The sequence below is a fragment of the Lagopus muta genome, chromosome 1 (assembly GCF_023343835.1).
Source record: "Lagopus muta isolate bLagMut1 chromosome 1, bLagMut1 primary, whole genome shotgun sequence".
In the NCBI taxonomy this organism is placed as follows: Eukaryota; Metazoa; Chordata; class Aves; order Galliformes; family Phasianidae; genus Lagopus; species Lagopus muta.
The window spans coordinates 5,950,765-5,965,952 of record NC_064433.1 but is presented as its reverse complement, the minus strand read 5'-3'; the positions used below and the strand labels follow the sequence as shown (position 1 = coordinate 5,965,952).

Below are 15,188 nucleotides of genomic sequence, written 5' to 3'. Positions count from 1 at the left end.
CACGGCTATTCCTAGAAAATGCATGCATTAAACTGCTTCAGATCCTATTGGGGTGGAGATTTAAACCAACACTGATACTGGCAATGCTGCTCTGGCTGAGCATTGTACTAAAATGTCATTATCAGAGCTTCAATATGCATTTGATTATAACTTGTGTTTTAGGAGAAGCAGAAGGTATCAGAAGCTCTGCTCTCAGTTACAAGACTATGGCAGCGATGGCAGTAAAACTGCTCAGAGCCTAGTTTGAAGGATACTTTGGCTTCTTTATTATATATACTGGAATTTACAAAAAAGAAAAAAGATCAAAGGTACATAGCATTGACAACAGTTTCCTAAGGCTTTCACTTTTGCAACACACACAGACAACGGATTTTAAATGAAAGTTCTATTTCTCTAAACTTAAGAGTATTAATATTTCAGTATGATTGCATTTGTGAATGAAGACATTCAGAAAGCCATTATGTTTTCAACTTAGGTTAATAATAAGGCTATTTTTCCACCCACTCTCTGGCACAGCTGTAATGTTCTTGGCCTCAAGTGGGAGGCAATGTGGAACACGGATTAGCAAGATGGATGATATACAACATACAGTGCCAATTCACATAAAATATTACTAGATTGGAAATGACTGTTTACTGTCTCAGTGATTACATGACCACTTTTTTTCCTTCCAAGGAACATACACTATGTGTAGGCCCTCTATGCCAATAAAGCTTAGAGTGTAGCACCTGGGTAATGACAAATTAATTTTTGAGCTAAGCCTTATGATGGGGTCAGCCAAAATCTTAGGCAGAGTTTATCCCCAGTACTATTTTACATGGCAGAAAATGCATCTCTCACATTCATTGGTATTAGCACAGAATGGGGATTATAACACAACAAACAGAAAATAAATGAGGTGGGGGGAGCAAAAATAAGATTCTGTTTATGGTACAATAACAAAATATTATCTTATTGGCAGGGGCGGGGTTGGAAACAGCATCCCATGGTCCAATTCCAAATAAAGTTGGACAAAACATTTAGGAATGCACTAAGTGGAACAAACGTGGACTTGACAGACAAGAGAACTGGATGGGCTAGCAGGTTTTTTTCTATTAAGATAGCTTTCCAAGCATGGACCTTTGCATCCTGGAAGGGGAGACATTTTGCCCGATCTCATACCCAGCTCTCCTGATGAAGAAAGCAGCCCAGCCATGAGCCGATGGAGATGGAGGGCTCAGCTCTGGCTTGGGATGGTTGAAGGCTGCAGCATGTTCAGGTGCCATCATATTTCCAACCACTCAGGTCACAGTTACCTTGAGCAACCTTCTCACTGAAATTCAACCTTCTCACTGAAATTCAACCTTCTCACTAAAATTTCTAACCATGATTGTTTTACTAAGGCCTCATAAAACATGTATTTCCAAGTTCCGTGTTCTGTCCAGTAATAAAACTTCTTTTTTAGCACAAAGTCAACACAAATTGTTTGAATTACAAGCGCTCAGGAGTTCCCATCACTTGGAGCGTTGGCCACAGCCCCTGGCAAAATATCACCAATACTTCAGAGTTGAAAAATGTTTTCTTTAATAATTTTAGTGAGAGAGGGATTTCATTTGAAAGAGAAGTGCCCCAAAATGGCTAAATTGTCTCGCCCCCAAGCAGAGCTCCTCTGAAAGGGCTGTTCGCAGAAGCCAGACATTGCCATTTTCATGTAAATGGTTTACTGACTTAATAAGAGAAATAAGCAGGCTTATCGTATCAACTGCAGATGACCTACAGTCATCGAGACACCTATTCCTACAAAAATTGTCCCACTGAAATTAATTGTCGCATTTACTCCTCCTTCCCCCATAAGCAAACATCTAATCTCAGCACTTTGAAATGCACATTAGCTACTTCAATAAGTAAGATGAGCAATTCTTAGTTTTTTTAACCACCTGGGGCCTAAGTGGATGATCTCTTTACATGCTCTGGATGACGAACAAGACATTAAGTATTGGAATTTTTCCTGTTGAGTAGCCCGGTGAGGCAGAGCCAAGTTTTTAGTCTTGCTCGCGTTGTCATTTCCAGAGTGTCAGACTTTCCATGATCAGTACATCCCACGTTCAGGTCACTAAAGCTTCAACTCTGCAAGCCCCAGACTTGTTTCAGGGAGTTGTTCCAATGCTGTGATCCACCACCCAAAGTTCTAAGTCTGCTCCTCTGGCACACTCAATTTGGCAGATGTAGGAGAAGGGCTGTTAGATGAGATAGAAAAGGCAGAAGTAGGCACATTCTCTTCTCCTACTCATTCTCTAATGAGCTTTGTGCTATTTTCTCTTAAATCTTATTTAAAATTTCAGCCTTGAACAGTAAGATCAGCAGGAACAGATCTTTGCTTCAGTAAAGATGCATAAAGCCCTTTTTGTTGACAAGTGTCCAAAACTCTGGCGTCTGCACTCTGCAGTCTCACGGCAGCTTTCAGTCCATCTTGTTCATTTGTGCCGTCAGTGTTTCAGGACAAAGCTCATTTTAACAATCTGGTTGTAGAGCGTGTCTTACAATCTGTTAAAGTGCATCTGCAATACATACAGTAAATGTTAATAGGAACACATGGTCAAAGTTGGAGCTGTTGATTTGGGGTCCCATTGTTGTGTGCAGTGCACGACTCTCACACAGTGGAGGCGGCTGCACTTTGAGTCCCTGTGTGCAGGCAATATGTCATTCCTGAGTCCAGAAACTGCAAAAATTCCCTACAAATTAGTTATTTTTCGGGCGTCAAAATAGTCCAAGAGTCAAAATTCCCTAAAAAATATATCCCCAAAGCAATGTGGTTCTAGAGAAGCTTTCAAAAGTTGAAGCCATGACAACATCCATGAGATCACAGATCCAAATTAACTTTTGCAATACCCTTAAATACAAAACGAAGCCACAAAACTTAGGGAAAAAGAGATGTGAGGCACTACCTAATGAACGTTCAATTAAAAACATTACAAAGAAATGTCTGAAAAGAATCCCTACTCTCTCTTCTATACAAGATTGTTCCAAAAAATCACATCTGGCCACAATGGTGATAATGTTTCTCAACTTTACTGAATATTTATCATGTTTTTTGTTTTGTTCTGTTTTTAAGCCAGCAAGTGCTACTGACATTAAACGCACTGCACATTGCTCTCCCACTCCTTGCAGCACAGATTGTTATTCTCCTGCTTTACATGCTGATTTCTCTTTTGTGAACTGAGACCTTGAATATTTTCACAAGGGAAAAGCAGATCAATGATTTTTTAAGAGAGCTAAACAATTCTGTGTAATGAACATCAGTTGACATGGGCAATTACACTTCTTCACACACAAAAAAGCCAAAAACACAAATACAAAGAAGAGACTATAATTCCTTTGAATGGCATGTGCCCTACTGACTGTAACAGAATGTCAACTGCATGCATAAACAGGGGTGGGTGAACTTCGGGAGGGAAATCTGGATCATTATAATGGAAGATGCGTAGGTTAATAAAAACTTTTGCCATTTCATTTGGCCAACAATAAAGAAAGTTGCTTTAGAAAGCAGCCTGCTGTTTCCCAGTTTCCATCAAAAGAACACTTTTTTGTTTTTGTTTCTGAATGCATGGAGAATTTTTCTGAAATTTCATATATTCTTTTTAAAGAGTGAATATGAAAGGAAAATAGATAATATCAAATACAAAGAACTTGCATACTTCAATTATATTTGTACTGTTAAAAAATATTTTGCAGAAACATGCAATATACTCTGTCTTCTCTTTAATGGTTAAAGCATAGGAGCAGAGTGGGAAAACTCTGAGTATCTTTATTACTGGCTGGAAGCACGTCTCTGGCTATGTCACTCTGCCTCCATGCATCTGAGCTTTCCTGTAACATGAATATGTTAACATGGTTTATTTGCATTTCTGCTTTTATGTAGGAAGTCACACAAAATACCCTCCTGGATGTTGCTGTGGCATCTTTGTATAATGCAAGAGTGAGACTCCTGTATTCATGGCAGCATTAAAAATATCAGCGGCATTATTCAGTAAAACCCCTCTCCAACACGATCAATCCCTGCTTTTGTTAGCAGGGCCTGTGCAATCAGCACCCACTGCCCAGCCCCACTCCTACTGTACACATGCCCTACTGTACTGGCCACCATCCATGGCAGCTGGGATGGCCACTTACAACTGCCAAATGCATTAGATGCTTGGAAAATCATCTGTAGCAGGTGAGGTGATTACATTTTACGTACATACACTGATATTTGCTCTTATCTCCAAGCCTATTCCTATTCAGCAAAGCAATGAAGAACATGCTTCAACTTTAATCACCTGCTGAAGTCATCAGGGCTGTGTGCTTAGCTGAACAGGGGTCTTTAGGAGCCAAATATTATTTTTAGTAATAAGGAGACCTGGCAATACACTAGATGAAGCATTTGATAGTAACATTAATTCAATTAAATCCTCTTATGGCATACACTCTTCAGCTAATGTAGTTTACAGTGAAATTTTCTCCTGCACTCATTTAAATATAATTGCTGCACTTATCTTGTCATGAGGAAATTTCTGAAGGTTACTTGTACTGTGCATGTGTAAACCTACAAGCTATGCTGACCTTTAGTTGTGAGATTCTTTTGAACTACTTAGACTGCAGCATCTAAAATAATAATGATAATGATAATAATAACTCCCCACTTTCACACAGCACCTTTTAACTCAGTATATACCCATGTGAGAGCTAGGAAGCAACGAGGTGCAGAAAGGCATGCTAGTAGCTGAGGACTGGAAAGGAAAGCTAACACTTGGGAACTGGAGAATGTAAGGGCTGGGAGATAATGCACTCTGAAAGCAGAATTTTGGTGCAGCGTTTTGCTCAGTTCTTCCAAAAAACATGAAGGGGTTATGGCATTGAGACAATTTTGTATCTACTTTTCACACAAGAGCTGGTATTACTAATAGCTATGGGGCACATCAGTGTCATGGTGTGGAACCATGCTCTGTGATAGCTATCAGCACCTGATTGAGCGCAGCTACTGACAAAACCCACGGTCACTGATGTTAGTGACAGTCCCAGCTGCTTTCCCACATGTCTCACTTAATGTACTCTAAATGACTGACAAAACTGGAAACTGGCATCAATTGAAAAACTCAACAAACCTACACCAAAACTCCAAACCAAAATAATCGAGTCCCACAGCAAAGCAAGACTTCAGTGTGCACAAATACACACAGCTGTTTGGAGAGTTTAATGCAGTACTGAAAGGATGGGCACAGGTATACAAAACTTGCTGAGTGTGATGGAGGTGAGCATACTGGAAAACCCCACATACACACACTGAACATTTCAGGCCCTTTTGTATGGCAGACCTTCCACCACAACCCTTAAGCTCTCTGTACCTAAGTTCTAGAACTGCAAAAGTAAACTGCTCATTTTCTCCATCTCTGTAAGAGCAAGCAAATGTAAGGATGAGAAACATTTGATGTAATCATGTCTCTTTAGACATCATGGCCTGACAAAGCTTGCTTTTTGTAGCATTAAATAAAAAAAGGGAATGAATACTCTCACTAATCCCATCACTAGAGGAGCTCAAGGCCAGGTTGGATGAGGCCCTGGGCAGCCTCATCTGGTGAGTGGCAACCAGCTTATGACAGGGGATTGGAACTGAAGATCTTTAAGGTACCTTCCATCCCAAGCCATTCTATGATTCTATGGTTTTCATCCTCTTGGTCAAGCCCAAGACCTATTGGATAAGGACCCATCCAGCGACTTCGTACAGCTCTTATGGCACAGCTGACATCAAGGGAGAACTCTTATATTGAGAGTTGATAGAAGAGGCTCTCAGTCTCAGCATTTTCCCTTCCAGAGATAGTTACCCCATGCCTATGAAGTGAATTGAAAGTGACAACGAGAAAAAATCTAACTGAGCCAATGACAACAAAACCCTCTGCACTACAGAAGATGAAGCACCAGAGGAATTACTCAATACAGTCCATGTTGAATCTACAATGATTTTATATGTCACAATCTGCAAATGAAAAGGAGACCTACTGTTTAATACCCATTTTAATTGAGGAGGACATGGAAGGAGTTGGACTCAGTGCCTGTGTGTCTGCTACATGCTTTTTTTTCTGGCAGTGGTCCTTATTACATCCACTTCATACTTGATCAAACCAATCTGAGTTCAACTGGGTAGTGTTAACATCACAAAATCATTGTGCTGAAGGAGTTCAGAGATTCGAGCGCTGAAAATGAAGGCAGCAGATTTCATCCGGGCTGCCTGCTGCAAGTCACTCAGCAATTTGGGAAACATCCCACAGCCCCGTGTATCTCACTTTTTCCAGCTGGTAACAACTGTGTGCTGATATTTGTCTCCCTTTGCAAAACGCTCAAGAAGTGTGGCTAAGCAGCTCTGCTCCACATGGTGCCTTGCACATCCGTACAGCCCCGATGTCTCAAGCAGTACCCTACATTAATCCACTCCCTGTTGCAGTACAGCTCCCGAAAATTGCAATTGAAAGCATGACATCTTGAGCTACTAGGATAGATAATTATTGTTTCAAACGAATTTGCCCAGTTCAGTTAGGCAAATAAGAGACACGGTTTATTATAAAACCACCTCTTCCACCTCTTTCCAGCTCATCTCACTCTTCTGAAAGAATGTATGACTGGAACACAGTCATTATCTTAAATTAAAACCATGCGATAGTAGACACTGGAGCTTTTTCCACTACAAATAATAACGGATTTATGCATCACAAAGTTTAATCTGCAGAGTAGAAGTCTGACGTCCCACTTAAAACTGCATACTCATGGGCATAGATGAGACAGTAATTAGGTTCAGTGAAAACCTGAAAAGATTCACTGGAAACATTCAAATTTAATTTATTCACGAGCTTAGAGTGTTTTTATAAGCAATTAGAAATTGCTTATGAAAGGAGTCACAGATTCCTGAAAATGCCTTTTTCATGGAGGTAGACAGACCAGCAGATTTATATGGCACACGCAGCCATATATCACTGGCTGGAGTTAAGCTCAAGCCTGGGTTAGAAGTCATTAACAGACCTGGTCCCTAGGAAATTATTTGCTACTTGTTTGAAATAACGTGCTGATGCTGACAGTGCACGATGGAGTGTACAGATGTCTACAAAGCTCTGCAACACTACTACTGGCACTGCCCAACTCTTCCTGGCTCCTGTACCACAGACAACTGGCACTAAGCAGGTTATGGGTCCAGCCAGCACTGAAGCATACTCAGGACCGTACTTTCTATCTCCTGTCCCAAATAAAAATACAGGGCAGCAAGGTCCAATGCAGCAAAGATTAAAGTAATGAACTCGCATTTAATTCACATTGCAAATGCTACACAACCATCCGTCCTGTAACATATTTTAAAAGGTCGAAGATTAACAGACATTCTTTCAAGGCTTTCCCAGGATTTAAAATTCATGTCAAGAACTAGGAAAATCGATGACATATTTATACTAAATCATTTTACATGGTTTTTGGCTCTTTATCTGCGCTGTAATATATAAGTATTGTTCACACCATCTCAGCAGTGATGGAAAAATTCCTCCTGTTCTGAATTCTTTTCACGAGCAAAACTTCTCAAACTGTGGCTTTTAATTTTACGCTTTTATTTGTGTGCATGTGTGCATGTGCACCAGTGTCTCATTTTGTGGGGCGACAGGAGTACAGTGCAAAAGCAACGAGACGGAAACTAATCTTGGAAGCTGCAGTGTAGCTGAAATGCATGCTCACTAAGCTAGCTCACAAGCACATCTATTCTGACACTGCTCAGTCGTAGAACGCTTTCTTTGAGCTCCATGCCAAAGTGTGTGAAGATTTCAGACTCACCTTCAAATCCCTCATGAAACCTCCTAATAAAGTCATGAGCAAATGGCTCAACTGTTAACAATGAACGGAACTAGAAGCAACATATAATGAAGAAAGAGCGTTTTAGAAGTCATTGCTCTTTAAGAAAAGCACACATATTTCATGTGGAAACAGATAAGTAATGTATGTTTACTCAATTAATAAAAAAAGGAAACAGGGAATTTGGGTGCTGGGATCAAAACTCATTGATATGAGATTTACTATGCAACTGAAGAAACTGGATACCATAAATTTGAAACTGAGGTTGTCCTGCCTTACTGTAGACGTGCATGTTTTAAATGTATGCATCGCTCTTAAAAATATTTAAACATGTATGTGATTTTATGTCTGGGGATTATATCCATTGATGAATTGCTAAGTGCAAGTGCAAGTGCATGACTTGACTTTGATTTTCTCCATGTATTACAATTTTTGCCTTTGAGATTGTACATTTGAGAGAGAGAGGTTGGGCATATTATTCAGATTCAAGAATGAAATTTGATTAACTGTTTTTTCAATGATACTGAAAGTTCAGGCTGTTTTACTGCCTCCCCATGTGTGCTTTCTGCTACAACGACAGCATTTCTAAAAACAGATTACCCATTTATATTTTAAGACATTTGGGATTATTTTGGTGAAGTTCTCAAATATTCTGTAAGTAAATGCCGGATGGTGTGCTGAAGAAGTCAGAATTATAACAAAGCTCTGCCTGCCTTTTTAATGACAATGTGAGATATTCTTTTCCAGCACTGTTTTTTAACAAAAGACACTATATTTTCAGCTCCCTATTTCTCAATCATTAGCCTTCAATTGCTTTTAAATATATATTTAAAAAAAAAAGTCAAATACGCTTTTTATTTGGCTTTTTTTTTGCTGTTGTTGTTATCACTGTTTATCCTGAAGTATCAGAAAAAACTGTGCACACATTTTCAGCTGTGTCTCTGGCACAGCTTTTTCAGAGATATCTGGAAAGAGCTTGGATTTATTTAAAGTCTGTACTGAAGCTCAAGTATCCTTTTACATAATGCATCTTTTCTCCAAGTGTTTATCAGACATGAACATTAGAGATCTATTAAGAAAACCGCAATTGATTATGGAGTTCTGTGCTTCTAAGGGCTTGCCTGGGTATTGGTTTTCTATCTAGTTAAGTAAACTGATTCACGCAGTTTGTTCAAGTTCATTCCAGTTTATGTACTTTTTCAGCATAGATTTAATTAGCAATGTTCTTATACAGTCTTAGCTCAGTTTTCAAAATTCATAGACAGTTACAAATCACATTAGGCTGCAGTAAAAAAGTGCAGCCGATGAGCCCCAAAGCAATCTACTTTAATCCCCTAGAGACATTTTACTTTTTAAATTCCTTACAACAACAACTCAAGTCCTCACTTCTGGACCAAGCTTCCTCTGTCATAAATACAGTAAAAAGACAGAGAAAAACAATGCCTAAATTAGAGCTTAATTCTGTAGTCATTCACTGCACTGTACACAGCATCACAAATAAGGATAAGGAAGGTTTTACATGCTATCTCTCTCTTCAAATATCACAACCAAAGAAACACTCTCTACTCAATCCTCCCAACTTCCTCTATTGTTCCTGTTTTGCAAACACACAAACACAAAAACCCCTGCTCTCATTACAGGATCTGCATGAAGACGTTCCAGGAGTTCTGCAATCTGACAACATGGGATTTGCTGGGATACATTTTGTTATTGCAGCGGAGGACTTTTTTGCCATGGTCAATAATGGGAATATACAGTGAGACTGATTTATGTGAAGAACAGGTTTGCAATCAAGTATGGAACGGGACATTAACCTCATCTGCTCCTTCTCTTCAAAGCCATCCAAAAATATCAGGGGTCAGCAGAAACCTCAGCTCCTCTTCAAGCAGTGCATAGATAACCCAGGCACACAGCCTTGGCAGCCCATCCTGCTTACGGGGTGAAACTGTGCTGGATGTGGGGAGCAGTCATGTCCAACACAACTCCAGGCATGTCCATGTCAAAACACAAAATGGAGGCAAGAAAAAGTTCATTTCTGAACTTTTCTTACTGCTGCTTCTGGAAGACCGTTCTCTATGCTGCATGTGGAAGAAGAAAGTTTGACTTCGGAAGAATTTTTTTCCTTTTGGCCTGCTTTTTCTCAGTCTTAAGTCTATGCTGTGCAGACCCAGGGTTCGATATTAATTGAAAGAGCTGATCTATTCCTGCCTTTGGTATGCACTTCAACAAACTTCAATCGTATCCCCTTATAACTTTTTCTTTCCAGACCAAGGTACAGTCCTGTATTCTTCCACAGCTTCTTCTCTTTTAGCTTTCTTGTAAGTCAATGCTTGAAGCCCTTTACAAGTTAACCTTCTTAGACCTTTCACCATAGCTTAACCCTTCCCGACTTCATACAAAATCATGCTGCTCTTCTCTGGACCTCTGCCCCTTTCTATAGAACGGTGCTAAATATTGGTAACTGTAGTTTAAAACATGATCAAAAAAATCCTTCTTTAAGTGGTACGGTATTTCCTTGAAAGCTATATTCAACGCTCCCTTTATACAGCTCCACATTTTCAGTGCCTTTTTGACCACACGGACACAAAACATCATGTTAGTACTTTTATGGTATGTGCACTCTTCAAATCCTCTCCAGCTCTTCAATCTTTGAAAAAGATACTCACACAACACCTGCGCTCACTCAAAACTCAAATTTACTCATCCTGCCCATGGTTCGTTTTACCTGAGCTTCTTTGCCTGAGGTTTTTTGCTCCAGGTTACCTTCTCCTCCATCCAGCGCCTTCTGCACAATCCAAAAAGTTGGATAACAACTTAGTGGTTCTCTCTCTGTCAAAGCCATTTACATAGAGAGTGAAAAAGTATCGATCTCCAATACCAGTCCCTGTGGTTCTCCAATCATCATCCCCTTCTTCTCCCTTGGCCTGTAACCTTCCCCCATTCTAATCTGTCCTCGATCATCTCACCAGCTCCTTTCTTCGTATGAAAATGGGCCCTTCCCTGCTTCACCAGCAGCCGTGTGCATCAGGCTCCTGTGTGACGCTGTGTGAAATGCCCCTGGGAAATCCAGCTTGATTATATACACAATTTCACACCTGTCCACTCTCAGAAAAACCTCTTGAAAACTCCAGGAGATTTGCAGAATAAGAATTACCTTTTATAAAAATCAGCTCACATCTACAGTATATTTTATAACGCTACTTATAACCCATATAAAATTCGAGAATTAAGGGTCTTGAAAGATTAAATTTAAACACCCCAAGGTCAGAAACCAAAAAGTCGAAAATCTGACTTTATCACCTGATCCCCTGCCCTGTTGTGCTTGCATCTAACAGCAGAATTTGGCTTTTGCCAGTCTTTGTTGCACGATACTTTACACAGTGTACAAGGCATCATTAAAAAAAAGTACTTTTTAATTCAGTGCATGACAGATTTCAAGCCCAGGGTTGTAACATAAGATCTCTCAACTGTGATCACTAAAATTTAGTCTAAAATATGCATGCCCAATGGCTGCAGTCCTGACCCCTGCAGTGTACATGCTCAGGACACAACTCATCAGATCTCAAAAGCTAAACAACACTCATGGGAACCTGTGAGAACATCCTAAACTCAAAGTATGTCAGTGAAAATATGTCAGTCAGAAAATATGTGGAGAAACCCTGTCTCCTGCAGTGCTGGCTGAAGGGAACTTCTAAAATAGTTTTGCAAAACACAGCGCATTGAAATTGCTTCTGGGAACAGGCAGAGTGCAATTAGCTGAATGGTGTGGAAATGGTAGGCAAGGAGCACTTGGTTAACACCTTTGCTAATAATTATGGTGGGCTTGTGTACCAAGCAGTGCTTCTGCTCCATTCCCATGCAGGACTGCCTAAGTCCCCTCATCTCCCCCTTCCCCACATGGAATGGGGCACTGAGCAGGAGTGTTGGGTTCGATGGACTGGAGGATGCATTGCAGACAATGGAGGACTTCTGAAGGGCCTGCTTATACCCACAACTACACCCAAGCAATCAGATAACTTCTGCCTCTGATATGCCTTGCCGATCCTGTCTCACCTGTATGTAGCAGATGAATGCCTCATTATCAGATTCCCCCGCTTGCTTCTCGGTAGATTTAAATTACCATGTTAAATAGGATAATAATAAACACTGGCCTTTAACTACAGTACGTCCTTGTTCACTCAGCATCCTACTTCTAATCTGATAACGGGTATGCAAAAGGCTACAAGGGAAGAGAGAGCTGGTTGTCACATGTGCCTTTACTTGCTTCCTGGAGGGAGATTCCTGCACGAGCAGGCTCAGCCTCACGCTTCATGGGTCCTTGAGCCCTGCAAGAATTAACAGGTATGGAAATGGGGGCAAGGTACAAAAACGATGTCGCAGATCCGACCCGAGGCTCTTCTGCTACATCTCAGAGAGCTAAGCAGCCCTGTGCCATCTGCCTGCGTCAGCATTCCAACTCTGAAACAAAAGCAGTGAGAGAAATATTTCCATCTTCTGAGAACAGTGGGGAAGAGGAGAAGCCTTGGTGGTGCTGGATGCTACTTTCACATTGAGCTCACTGCATTAGAGGTGGAGATATGTATTACTGGAGCTCTTTTTAACAACTGGCCTGAAAAAGTTACCTATCCACCCAGAATAAATTATATAAAGGAGGTAAGATGGACTGGGAGCAGAGACAGCTGATCTGCTGAGACTTTCAATCCCCTTAGCCCTCAGAAGCTGAAAGTGCCATTTAATTCAGTGCTACAGGATTTCCTGAACAATTATTTTATTCTGTATGTGTGTGAATAGTGTTTGCCTAATCCCCTGGATTTCTCTTGTTGCAGAAAGAGGAAGAAGTCTTACAAAACAACAGGGGATAAACATATGAAGTCAAATTACTTCGCTGAGCTCTTTCGCGCGTCTGAAAAGAACCGGAGGGCTGCAAACTCTGGACAGTACGAGGAGTCTCCTACTTAAGGAGGATATTCCAGCTATCACCAATTGAAATGCAGCCATTCCTGTGGTATAAGACCAAATTAACAAAGCTGCACAGAAGCGGCATTTCTGTGGAAGTAATATGTTTTTTCTCTATTTTTCCCAATTCCATCAAACTTGGCTTTCCACTTCTCTTCCTTCAGCTTCAGCTTTTCAGAGCTGGCAAGGAATACAAGAAGTAGGAAAGCAATGAACTAGGCCGTCTGTCGTTTGAGGGTATGAAAGGCAGTCTTAATAACAGCAGGAGAGAGAGAAGCAGCCGATGGTTATTTTTGACAGAACTGGGAGACACTCGGATTGCTGCTTCATAAACAGCTCATCAGAGGAAAAGTCTGTGCAAATGGCAGAAGCCCCTTCAGCCGCACTAACAACACAAAGCCCTCATTTGGTATGAGAAAAATCTTTCAAAAATCAAAATTTTTTTCTTTCTTCAAAGAAAAGAGCCAAGCCCAACCCCAAATGTGTAGCAACACTAACTTGCATTTTCATCACAGCAATTCATGCTATTAAATACCAATTACATGGCACAGGCAAAGCATTTCTCATGCACTGTGATGAGAACAAGACTATCAGATATTTTTCAGATTAATTTTTTTTTCTTGTAACAGATTCTTAATCTCTCACGCAGAATCCTTTGTGCTTCTGGATTAAGAAAATAAAGATCATTCTTGGTCAAAAGATACCCACATGAAACTCAAGAGGTTTCTATATCTGGCAGCTTCACTGGCAGCCTCAGCCAGGAGGAAGCACGGAGATAGGCTGCTCCACAGCTTCCAAGGGAAAAGCTGACCACCGGAGGACCTCACTGCTGTGTCAGGGAAATATAAGTCTGAAGCTTGTTCTGTTTTTTGGGGGGGATTAATTTCATTTTCTCTTAAAACACTAATGCTTGAAGGAACATAAAAGCATCATGTCTGAGCGGCTGAAAAGAATCTTAGCAAAACAACAATAACAAAACGCTATTCATGAATACAGGGACTACAAGGCTTCATAATTAGTCTACAATGATTTGCATGACCTGTGCTTAATCCTTATGTGTTCCAGATGCCTGATGGACAGGTATGTATAATGGAAAACACTACAAAAATGGGAATAATTGACTTTCCTTTGTCTAACCACAATATCATTCTCACCTCATTTACTGCTTTAGTGGGAAGGCATTTCTGTAGCCCAGGAATCAGCTCTTCCTAAAATGGCCAAGTCTCAAAGTTCAGTATTTTAGTGGTTTAAACTAAGTAGGAGTTGCTCATCCATAGCAGCCTGGACTGCTGAAAATCCAGTTGCCTGACCTCTTAATGCTGCCTTCTATCCAGTGTTACAAGGAAAAGATACTTGGTGAGGGCACTGGGCTAACAGAGCAGGGGGCTGCACGCTCAGTTGCATCACTTCTAGGGAACAGAGGGAGGTGGAAGCAGAACAGAAACACTGCAATAACAAATACCTTCTGCAGTACTGGTGGAAGACAGCAATCTAGTACAGGACTTGATAAGCAGCAGGGTACCCCTATGAGCCCTTTACCTGATGTCACCATGATTCTGAGACAAAATACCTGTTCTTTTAACCAGAAACAACATATCAAAAGATATCACTCAAAGCACAATTTAAGACTGCTTAAATTGGGACAGCAAGGAGGAGGAAATACTGAGATGGGGCAGAGCTGCGCACAAAGCATGGGAGCACCCGGAGTTGTGCTGTGTGCTGCACGTGACAGCCATCACCTCTCACTGAACTGGAAATCTCGAGGGTGCTGCTTTGCACCGTTAGCTAGCTGCTAGCCCATAGAATCACTCTGCGAGATTTCCCCATAAAGGATTTTAAATGCAGTGCTGGGAGAGGACTAAAACCGAGTAACTATCGAGTCATTTCACAACCAAGCACAAATGCCTCTGAGTGGTGCCAATTATTTGCAATGCCAGCAACAATTTAATATATGAAACTCGACAATCTCAAACTGTAAGTGAAAATACACAGAGAAAAAAACACATTCTGTGAGACAAAATATTCACTTTAAGGCTACACATAAGACTATGTTATAATTATATAATACACAGAATTGTCACGTGCCTAAATATGCATAGGCATACAGCTAAAGAAAGCAATACAGTTAAGGACAAATGCTTTGCATGTGGCAGAAAAATTGCAGAAAGAAAAAAAACATCCTTTTCTATTAGAAAAATACCGTTGCCAAAAATCAATCCTTTAGCATGACCACAAAAATAGGAAATCAGATTTTTGAGAAAGGCCAGGGCAGTTCTATTTTTTAATTGCTATTGCCTCTGGAGCAATGATGTAGCAAGAGCCCACTGCTATTCTTTCCCTCCTTCTGTATCCTGAAAATCATTCCCACCTGGGGTGCAAAGAGAGGAAACAAAAGG

General features: G+C 40.6%; 1 protein-coding gene across 16 annotated transcripts in view; it reads right to left on the bottom strand.

Annotated features, from left to right (window-relative positions):
* CELF2 (CUGBP Elav-like family member 2) overlaps positions 1-15,188 on the bottom strand; it is a 564,102-nt gene that overhangs the window by 116,601 nt on the left and 432,313 nt on the right. The window lies entirely within an intron of this gene.